Source organism: Lolium rigidum, chromosome 3 (genome assembly GCF_022539505.1).
Source record: "Lolium rigidum isolate FL_2022 chromosome 3, APGP_CSIRO_Lrig_0.1, whole genome shotgun sequence".
Lineage (NCBI taxonomy): Eukaryota > Viridiplantae > Streptophyta > Magnoliopsida > Poales > Poaceae > Lolium > Lolium rigidum.
In genome coordinates this window covers 243,257,954-243,268,820 of record NC_061510.1, presented here as the reverse complement: position 1 = coordinate 243,268,820, position 10,867 = coordinate 243,257,954, and positions in this window count along the sequence as shown.

Genomic DNA, 10,867 nt, shown 5'->3' with positions numbered 1-10,867 from the left:
GAAGCCCCTATATGGGCTTTTAAATTTAAACTAAAAAACCTCTATTAGGGTTTGGTCGGCGGCGCGGTGGCCGCCGGTGCGCCGCCTAGCCCCTGTGGGCGGCGTCGGCGACGTCGTCGTCGTGGACGACGTCCCCGGGCGGCGAGGCGCTGTTGTGGCTCGACCGCGCCGGGGACTCCGGCCACGGAGACCACAGGGCCTCCTCCCACGCCGAGTGGGGGTCCGGAGCCACCCGAGGCTGCGGCGGCGCACGGAGCAGCGCCTCCTCCCTGAGGCGCTGCTGCCTCTCCTGCCAGGCGCGGCGCCTGGCCTCCTGGCGCCGCCGCTGCTCCTCGCGGCGCTCCTCGTCGGCGCGGCGCCTGGCCTCCTCCCGCCGCGCCGCCTCCTCCTCCTCCCGTCGTGCCTGGCGGGCCTGGGCGTAGAGCTCCCAACCCTCCGCCTCCTCGACCTCCCACCGGGTCGCCTCCTCCATCTCGGAGGTGCGAATGGCCGCATGGAGGTGCGGCCATTTCGCCTCCTCCTCCGCCGCCGAGATCATCAGCGCGGCGCGGAGGTCCGGGTCCTCCTCCGAGGACTCGGGCTTCGGCTCGAGCAGGAGAGGCGGTGGTTGCGGCAATGCCGCACCGCCGCGGGCGGCCTCTCCGATGTGGAGGCCGCCTCGGTTTCTTCCCGCAACCCGCAGCGCCGGCGGGTGACGGCGGCTGCTGCTCGCCTCGTCGTCGTTGGCGGAAGCGAACTGTCGCTTGGCCATGGCGGCGGTTTCGCTGCGGGGAGTGGAGTGGGGACTGGAGTGGAGGGCCAGATCCCCTCGAGTCCCCATTAAATAGACTCCCTGGTCACCGACAGGTGGGCCCCAGGGAGACGAGGCGACCAGCGCCCGGACGCGAGCGGACGGCGCGTGCCATCCGCGGCCACGCAAACCTAGCCCAGATTTGGGCCGGGTTTGCGTCGTTCCGAACACCGCGGCTGTCCGCTTTTGCGGTGCGTCCCCGCGCTGGGCCGCGTTTTTATCCGGCTTGACCCAAACGGACGCGCGGATGCGGTTTGGATCGCAGTTGGAGATGCCCTTAGGACCGGTCCAACAGATACCACCACAGCACGAGGGTCCAAATGTTCTAGAGCTATCAACCGGGACCGAGGGGATGGGAGTATTTTGCTTTTTTGCATGTAGGTTCATTTCCTTCCAGAAGAGCCACATAGTGTGGATTGGCTGGCCACTTCAGGTACCCTGACATGTGACATCCCTCTCGCTTTATTTCTCTTAGAAAGTTGACACGTACTGTCTGTTCCCTTTTAACTTTTGGGATTTCGTCAGAGAGATTTTGCTCGATCAGGATGGTACTGTACGATCATGGAGAGAAAACGAGTAGTAATCCAATGTCGAACTTTCAACGTGATGTCTGCTTTCCAACTTAACGAACCGCTCAACAGTGACAAGTAGTATGGTTTGCTTGCACATGTGTAAATCGATTGTAAGAGCATCTCTAGCCGAAAAGATAATTTTCTACAATTGATATCTGGATGAGTCAATATTAGGCTAGATCTATCCATGTATTGTGAAATTTTTGTCACGGATAAAAGTAGAGTTTTTTTATACAGGGAGAATCATGAATATCAAGCTTATGCACGAGGAGCGCAGCCGTATCAATTGGTCAGGTGTAGGGCTGGAATTCGAGCCGAGTCGAGCCAGCTCGGCTTGACTCGCTAAAGCTCGGTCAACAATCGAGTTAGCTCGACTCGACTCATTTAACAACCGAGTCCGGATTTGAAACTCGGCTCGACTCGCAAAGCTCGCGAGTAACTCATGAGTAGCTCGTTTAAAACTGTCAAATAGAACATGTAATATGTACAATGCATTTTCCCCGAATATTTAGGCATAAATAATGAACAAGAAGGATTAGGATTATGGTACCACAAAAATATAAACCAAACCATCAATATATCATCAGCATAAGATTGCCAAGTTGAGAAACTACAAATATACTTGCGCATTTTTGTGGGCTTAGGCCAAATTCATTTTTACCGTGCTAAACGAGCTACTCATGAGTTCGATGAACTCGGCTCATTTAGTTTGAACTCGTTTAACGACAAAATATGAAACTCGGCTTGGCTCGTTATACACCGACTTCGAGTCGAGGCGAGTCGAGTCATGAGTTACTCGTTTAGCTCACGAGTTTCGAGTTTTAATTCCAGGCCTAGTCAGGTGCGTCCTATACTCCACACTTTCATATTTATTTTGCTAAGCCGTATAAATATTGTATCTGGACAAGTAATATTTTGCAAACCAAACCATCCAGATATCCATCTATTGTAGAAAATTAGTTTTCTGTAATTATAAATGGAAAAGTTATGCAAAATTCAACCGTTCAATTATTTGTAGAACACTGAAATAGCACTCAAAGGATTTCTAGCAACGGCAGAGACAGGTCCTCGGGTCGCTCCCCGCGAGCGACTCCAGGACTCCCAAACCCTAACCTCCCCCGACCCCCTTCCTCCACCCTCCCCCGCCGCCGGCGCCGGCGGAAGCCGCTGATACGTCTCCAACGTACCTATAATTTCTGATGTTACATGCTTGTTTTATGACAATACTTACATGTTTTACTTGCACTTTATAATGTTTTTATGCATTTTTCGGAACTAACCTATTAACAAGATGCCACAGTGTCAGTTCCTGTTTTCTGCTGTTTTTGGTTCCAGAAAGGTTGTTCGGGCAATATTCTCGGAATTCGACGAAACGAAGACCCAGCATCTTATTTTTCCCGGAACCTTCCAGAAAGTCAAAGGGGGACCAGAGGGGAGCCCCAGGGGCCCCACACGTGTGGCCGGCGTGGCCCAGGAGGGGGGCGCGCCGCCCTAGTGTGAGGTGGCCCCGTGGCCCCTCCGACTCCGACTCTTCACCTATTTAAGCCCTGGAGACCTAAAAACGCGATACCAATTGACGAAACTCCAGAAAGACTCCAGGGGCGCCGCCACCATCGCGAAACTCCAATTCGGGGGCAGAAGTCTCGTTCCGGCACCTCGCCGGGACGGGGAAGTGCCCCGGAAGCCATCTCCATCAACGCCACCGCCTCCATCATGCTCCGTGAGTAGTTCCCCCATGGACTACGGGTTCTAGCCGTAGCTAGTTGGTATTCTCTCCCCCATGTACTTCAATACAATGATCTCATGAGCTGCCTTACATGATTGAGATTCATCCGATGTAATCGGTGTTGTGTTTGTCGGGATCCGATGGATTGTTACATTATGATTGTCTATCTACAAAGTTTATGAAGTTATTGTTGCTGCAATCTTGTTATGCTTAATGCTTGTCACTAGGGCCCGAGTGGCATGATCTTAGATTTGAGCTCTATAATTATTGCTTAGATTGTATCTACAAGTTGTATGCACATGTCTATGTCCGGAACCAAAGGCCCCAAAGTGATAGAAATTGGGACAACTGGAGGGGAAGGCTTAGATATGAGGATCACATGTTTTCACGGAGTGTTAATGCTTTCCTCCGGTGCTCTATTGAAAGGGGTGCCTTAATTTCCAGTAGATTCCCTAGAGGCCCGGCTGCCACCGGCTGGTAGGACAAAAGATGTTGTACAAGTTTCTCATTGCGAGCACGTATGACTATATATGGAAAACATGCCTACATGATTAATGATCTTGATGTTCTGTCTTAATGCTATTTCAATCCTATCAATTGCCCAACTGTAATTTGTTCACCCAACACTTGTTATTGGAGAGTTACCACTAGTGTAGATAGCTGGGAACCCCGGTCCATCTCTCATCATCATATAATCGTACTATATGACATTGGAAGTAGTATCAACTATTTTCTGGTGCCATTGCTCTCATATTACTGCTACTCGCTGTCGTGTTATTCGTTACTACTCTGCTCTCATATCATTGCTTGCTTTCACATCACCCTCGTTACTAGTGCTTTTCCAGGTGCAGCTGAATTGACAACTCGGTTGTTAAGGCTTATAAGTATTCTTTACCTCCCCTTGTGTCGAATCAATAAATTTGGGTTTTACTTCCCTCGAAGACTGTTGCGATCCCCTATACTTGTGGGTTATCAAGACTATTTTCTGGCGCCGTTGCCGGGAAGGCATAGCTCTACTCATAAGTTCACCTGGGGAGTACACTCTACCTCTCTCTCTGTTTTTATTTTATTTTATTTTGTTGTGCTTAGTTTATTTCTGTCTAGTATTATTTTGCTTAGTTTACTTTTGTTTTTGTTTTGTTTTACTTTTCTCATATACCCAAAAATCCATAAAAATTTGAAAAACCTAAAAATTAAAAACTGTTGCTATGGGAGAACCTACAACCTATTTGGAGCTTATTGCATTATATAATAATTATAGAGAATCAAGAACGGGAAAAGTTATGAGTGCTGTGATAGAAAAACTGAATACAATTGCTAAAATCTTGCTTAAACGCCATGATATAAACTGTTGCTCTAAACAGGATACTAAACATCTTAAATTTCAATGTGGCTTTAGTGAGGAAGTTTTGATTAAGAACTATAATTGGAATAGCTATATTCATTTTGGGTTCGAAGAGGTAGAACAATTTGTTTTGTTTATGGGAGCCTCTGAGATAGAATCCTTCATTACTAAAAATTATGAAACTTGTGTTGTTTGCAAGGACCTTAAAGATTATGTCTCTTCTATCCTTAATTTTTGCATAGAAAGCTACAATGATAATCCTTATATCATTGATTATAAAGAGAGACTCATTAATGCACAAGAATGCACTCACAATTTGCAGGAACCTGTGGAAGAAGAAATTGATGAACCTGAAAGCTCATTGGATGAAAAAGAGGAGGAAATTGATGAACCTGAAACCTCATTGGATGAAAAAGAATAGGAGAGTGATGAACAAAAGGAGGAAGAATGGATTAGCTACCCATGCCAACCTTCTAATGAGAGTAACTCTTTATCTCTTACACTATTTGATTGTCCTCCATGCTTACCGAAGGAGGATGAATGTTATGTTCCTGTGGATTCTCTTGAAATAGTACCTATGAATAAAACTTGTGAGAATAATTATGCTACTGTTATTTATGATAATCCATGCTACTTTGATAAATTTTATGATAATGCTTTGTTTGTTCCTGATGTCGAAATGCATGGTACTAAAGAGTTTTGCTTGGCAAATGTTTATGATAAATCTCTAGATGATGGTCCTATGTTACTTGATACTATTAATTGTACTACTAATGAAAATGGGATTGGAGAGGTCTTGACTTTATCTATGAGTCCCATATCTTTTGAGATTGATCAATCATCTTGTTATATTATTGATAAAAGTGAGTTTGAAAGTTTTGATCCCATTATTTCTGAGCTTGATAAAAATTATGTGTTTATGGATCATGAAAAGCATGCTTCATGTGATAGTTATGTTGTTGAGTTTGTTCATGAAGCTACTGAAAATTATTATGAGAGAGGAAAATATGGTTGTAGAAATTTGCATGGTACTAAAACACCTCTCTATATGCTTAAAACTTTTGAAGTTACTCTTGTTTTATCTTCTTATGCTTGTCACTTTGTTCTTCATGAATTTATTTGTGTACAAGATTCCTATGCATAGGAAGTGGGTTAGACTTAAATGTGTTTTGAATTTGCTTCTTGATGCTCTCTTTTGCTTCAACTCTTATTTCTTGCGAGTGCATCATTAAAACTGCTGAGCCCATCTTAATGGCTATAAAGAAAGCACTTCCTGGGAGATAACCCATGTCTTTATTTTGCTAATATTTTGTTGTGTCTTGGAAGTTGTTACTACTGTAGCAACCTCTTCTTATCTTTATTTTATTGCAATGTTGTGCCAAGTAAAGTCTCTAATAGAAGGTTGATGCTAGATTTGGATTTACTGCGTGAAATAGATTTCTTGCTGTCACGAATCTGGGTATGATTCTCTGTAGGTAACTCAGAAAAATCTGTTACGTGAATGATCCTCAGATATGTACGCAACTTTCATTAGTTTTGATTTTTCTGATTTGAGCAACGGAAGTACCTCTTAAAAATTCGTGTTTACTGGCTGTTCTGTTTTGACGGATTCTGTCTCGTTTTTTGCATTGTCTCTTGTGGACTTTAAGTGAGGCTTTCTAGATGTGGAGAGTCTGTAGCTAATGTTTTATTGAGTACTTGCAATGTGTCACTACGGGGCCAAGGTGGATTAAAGTTTTTTGAGTACTAACCCCTCTAATGAAGTTTTTGAGAAGTTTGGTGTGAAGGAAGTTTTCAAGGGTCAAGAGAGGAGGATGATATATGATCAAGAAGAGTGAAAAGTCTAAGCTTGGGGATGCCCCCGTGGTTCATCCTGCATATTTCAAGAAGACTCAAGCGTCTAAGCTTGGGGATGCCCAAGGCATCCCCTTCTTCATCAACTTATCAGGTTTCTTCTATTGAAACAATATTTTTGTTCGGTCACATCTTATGTGCTTTACTTGGAGCGTCTTTGTGTTTTTATTTTTGTTTATGTTTGAATAAATTCGGATCCTAGCAATCCTTGTGTGGGAGAGAGACACACTCCGCTTTTTCACATGAACACTTGTGTTCTTCGTTTTACTTTTAATGTCCAATGATAAAAGTTGGAAGCTATTGCATTTATTGCTATTTGGTTGGAAAAGGAAAATGCCTCATATTGTTTTGGATAACTTGATACTTGGCAATTGTTTTGAGCTCTCAAGTAGATCATGATTAAGCTCTTGCATCATGTAGTTTAAACCTATTAGTGGAGAAATACCATAGAGCTTGTTGAAACTGGTATGCATGATTGGTTTCTCTAAGGTCTAGATATTTTCTGGTAAAAGTGTTTGAGCAACAAGGAATACAATGTAGAGTTTTATAATGCTTGCAATATGTTCTTATGTAAGTTTTGCTGTACCGGTTCATACTTGTGTTTGCTTCAAACAGCCTTGCTAGCCAAAGCCTTATACTGAGAGGAAATGCTTCTCGTGCATCCAAAACCTTGAGCCAAAACCTATGCCATTTGTGTCCACCATATCTACCTACTATGTGGTATTTCCTGCCATTCCAAGTAAATACTTCATGTCTACCTTTAAACAATTCAAAACTTTATTACTCCTTATTTGTGTCAATGTTTTATAGCTCATGAGGAAGTATGTGGTGTTTTATCTTTCAACCTTGTCATTTACTCTTGACAGACTCTCACCAATGGGCTAGTGGCACATCCGCTTATCCAATAATTTTGCAAAAAGAGCTGGCAACGGGGTTCCCAGCCCCAATTAATTAACTTGCATTAATAATTCTCTTCACGTGTTTTGCCCTGATTCATCGGTAAGCAACTTAATTTTGCAAATAGACACTCCTTCATGGTATGTGAATGTTGGAAGGCACCGAGGATTCGGATAGCCATGGCTTGTGAAAGCAAAAGGTTGGGAGGAGTGTCAACCATAAATAATGAAACTAAAATACATGTGTAAACAAAAGAAAAGAGGGATGATCTACCTTCTTTGGTAGAGATAACGTCCTTCATGGGAGCCGCTCTTGAAAGTCTGGTTGATGAGGTAGTTAGAGTGCCCATTACCATTCGTTGACAACAACAAACACCTCTCAAAACTTTACTTTTATGCTCTATATATGATTTCAAAACTTAAAAGGCTCTAGCACATGATTTAATCCCTGCTTCCCTCTGCGAAGGGCCTTTCTTTTACTTTATGTTGAGTCAGTTTACCTACTTCCTTCCATCTTAGAAGCAAACACTTGTGTCAAGCTGTGCATTGATTCTTACATACTTGCTTATTTGCATTCATCATATTACTTTGTGTTGACAATTATCCATGAGATATGCATGTTGAAAGTTGAAAGCAGCTGCTGAAACTTAAATCTTCCTCTGTGTTGCTTCAATGCCTTTACTTTGAATTTATTGCTTTATGAGTTAACTCTTATGCAAGACTTTTGATGCTTGTCTTGAAAGTACTATTCATGAAAAGTTTTGCTATATGTTATCTATTTGTTAGCAGCTATAGATCATTGCCTTGAGTCACTGAATTCATCTCATATGCTTTATAATAGTATGATCAAGGTTATGTAAGTAGCATGTCACTACAGAAATTACTCTTTTTATCGTTTACCTACTCGAGGGCGAGCGGGGAACTAAGCTTGGGGATGCGATACGTCTCCAACGTACCTATAATTTCTAATGTTCCATGCTTGTTTTATGACAATACTTACATGTTTTGCTTGCACTTTATAATGTTTTTATGCATTTTCCGGAACTAACCTATTAACAAGATGCCACGGTGCCGGTTCACTGTTTACTGCTGTTTTTGGTTCCAGAAAGGCTGTTCGGGCAATATTCTCGGAATTCGACGAAACGAAGACCCGACATCTTATTTTCCCGGAACCTTCCAGGAAAGTCAAAGGGGACCGGAGGGGAGCCACGGGGGGCCTACACGTGTGGCCGGCGCGGCCCGAGGAGGGGCGCGCCGCCCTAGTGTGAGGTGGCCCCGTGGCCCCTCCGACTCCGACTCTTCGCCTATTTAAGCCACGGAGACCTAAAACGCGATACCAATTGACGAAACTCCAGAGAAAGACTCCGGGCGCCGCCACCATCGCGAAACTCCAATTCGGGGGACGAAGTCTGCTGTTCGGCACCTGCCGGGACGGGGAAGTGCCCCGGAAGCCATCTCCATCAACGCCACCGCCTCCATCATGCTCAGTGAGTAGTTCCCCCATGGACTACGGGTTCTAGCTGTAGCTAGTTGGTATTCTCTCCCCCATGTACTTCAATACAATGATCTCATGAGCTGCCTTACATGATTGAGATTCATCTGATGTAATTGGTGTTGTGTTGTCGGGATCCGATGGATTGTTACATTATGATTGTCTATCTACAAATTTTATGAAGTTATTGTTGCTGCAATCTTGTTATGCTTAATGCTTGTCACTACGGTCCGAGTGGCATGATCTTAGATTTGAGCTCTATAATTATTGCTTAGATTGTATCTACAAGTTGTATGCACATGTCTATGTCCGGAACCAAAGGCCCCAAAGTGACAGAAATTGGGACAACTGGAGGGGAAGGCTTAGATATAAGGATCACATGTTTTCACGGAGTGTTAATGCTTTCCTCCGGTGCTCTATTGAAAGGAGTGCCTTAATTTCCGAGTGAGATTCCCTAGACGCCGGCATTGCCACCGGCTGGTAGGACAAAAGATGTTGTACAAGTTTCTCATTGCGAGCACGTATGACTATATATGAAAAACATGCCTACATGATTAATGATCTTGATGTTCTGTCTTAATGCAATTTCAATCCTATCAATTGCCCAACTGTAATTTGTTCACCCAACACTTGTTATTGGAGAGTTACCACTAGTGTAGATTGCTGGGAACCCCGGTCCATCTCTCATCATCATATAATCGTTCTATATGACATTGGAAGTAGTATCAACTATTTTCTGGTGCCATTGCTCTCATATTACACTCTTGCTGCTGTATTCTTGTTACTACTTGCTCTCATATCACTTCTGCTTTCACATCACCCTTATTACTAGTGCTTTTCCAGGTGCGGCTGAATTGACAACTCGAGTTGTTAAGGCTTATAAGTATTCTTTACCTCCCCTTGTGTCGAATCAATAAATTTGGGTTTTACTTCCCTCGAAGACTGTTGCGATCCCCTATACTTGTGGGTTATCAGCCGCCGGGCAAAGCCCTGGCGGTGCCGGCGGCGGTGGCCCTTCTCTACCCGGCGTTTCTCCTCTCCAAGCGGGGCTGGCGGGCAGGCGACGGTGTGCCCAGGTCGACGGGGTTCCAGCGGCGGCGCGTCCCTTAGGCGGCGTGGCGGCGGGTGGCGACGAGGTGGCGGCGCGGCTTCTTGGCCGCGGGACGGCCCGGCGGCTCGGGACGGCGCCTACCTGGACCAGATCTGGGCCCTTCGGGCCCCATCTGGGTCCGGGCGGGCCGGCTCCCTTCCCTGCGGTGGTCCTCGTGACGGACGGAGGGGCGGCCAGCGTGGGGGGTGGCGCTGCCGGCGGCACGTACGCTGCAGCGCGGAGACCGGATCTTCACGAGCCCGCTCGGGCTTGGCCGGGCCAGCTGGGCCTGGTGTGATCTGGTCAACGCGTCCGGTCGGTGTCCGCGGGCGGCGGTGGAGGCGGTTCCCTCCGACGTGGCTGCTGTCGTGCTACCTCTCGCTCCCGGATGGCCCGTCTTGTTCCTGATGTCCCCAGTTCGTTGGTCACGGTGAGACGGCGGTGGGGCCTGCAAGGCCGTGGTGGCGTGAGGTGGTGGGCGGCGAGTGTGGTGGAGCACGATGGAGCGTCCAAGGCGGGACTACGAGGGTCGGGAGAAATCCCTGTCGGTTTCGCCGACACCGACGCGGTGACGCCTGCGGGCGCCACCCTCCCTTCTTGAAGGGCGTTGGGTGAAGCCGTGTTTCCTGTCCTTACGCTTACCGGGGGAAACCCTAGGATCACTCCGGGCAGCAGCGTCGTCATCGTCGCATCCCTTCTTGAAGGTTTTGCTTGGTACGCGGGGCTTCCATGTGCTAGGCTTGTGGTGGATATTCTCCGGCGGGCGCAGCGGCTGCGAGGCATCTCCGTTTTCGTCAATCCGACCTTTTTCGGCATTAGTTTCTCTTGTCTTTCTTTTGTGTTTTCTTTTGGGCGTGCTTGTGCTGTTTGCCCCAGCCATGGATCCATAATGTATCGGTCTTGTGCTATATTAATATAGCGGGACGAAAGCCTATTTCGGGGATTTCTAGCAACAAATAGTGAAACAGAGCTGGAGTGTACTCTGTTAACTATATCAAGCGTGTAGCAACTTGATACCAGTTGAGATTTTGCTTAAAGGAAGGACAAAAGATAACTATTGGAGTCGATCTTGCCAATACGAGGATACAACTACTTCAATGAC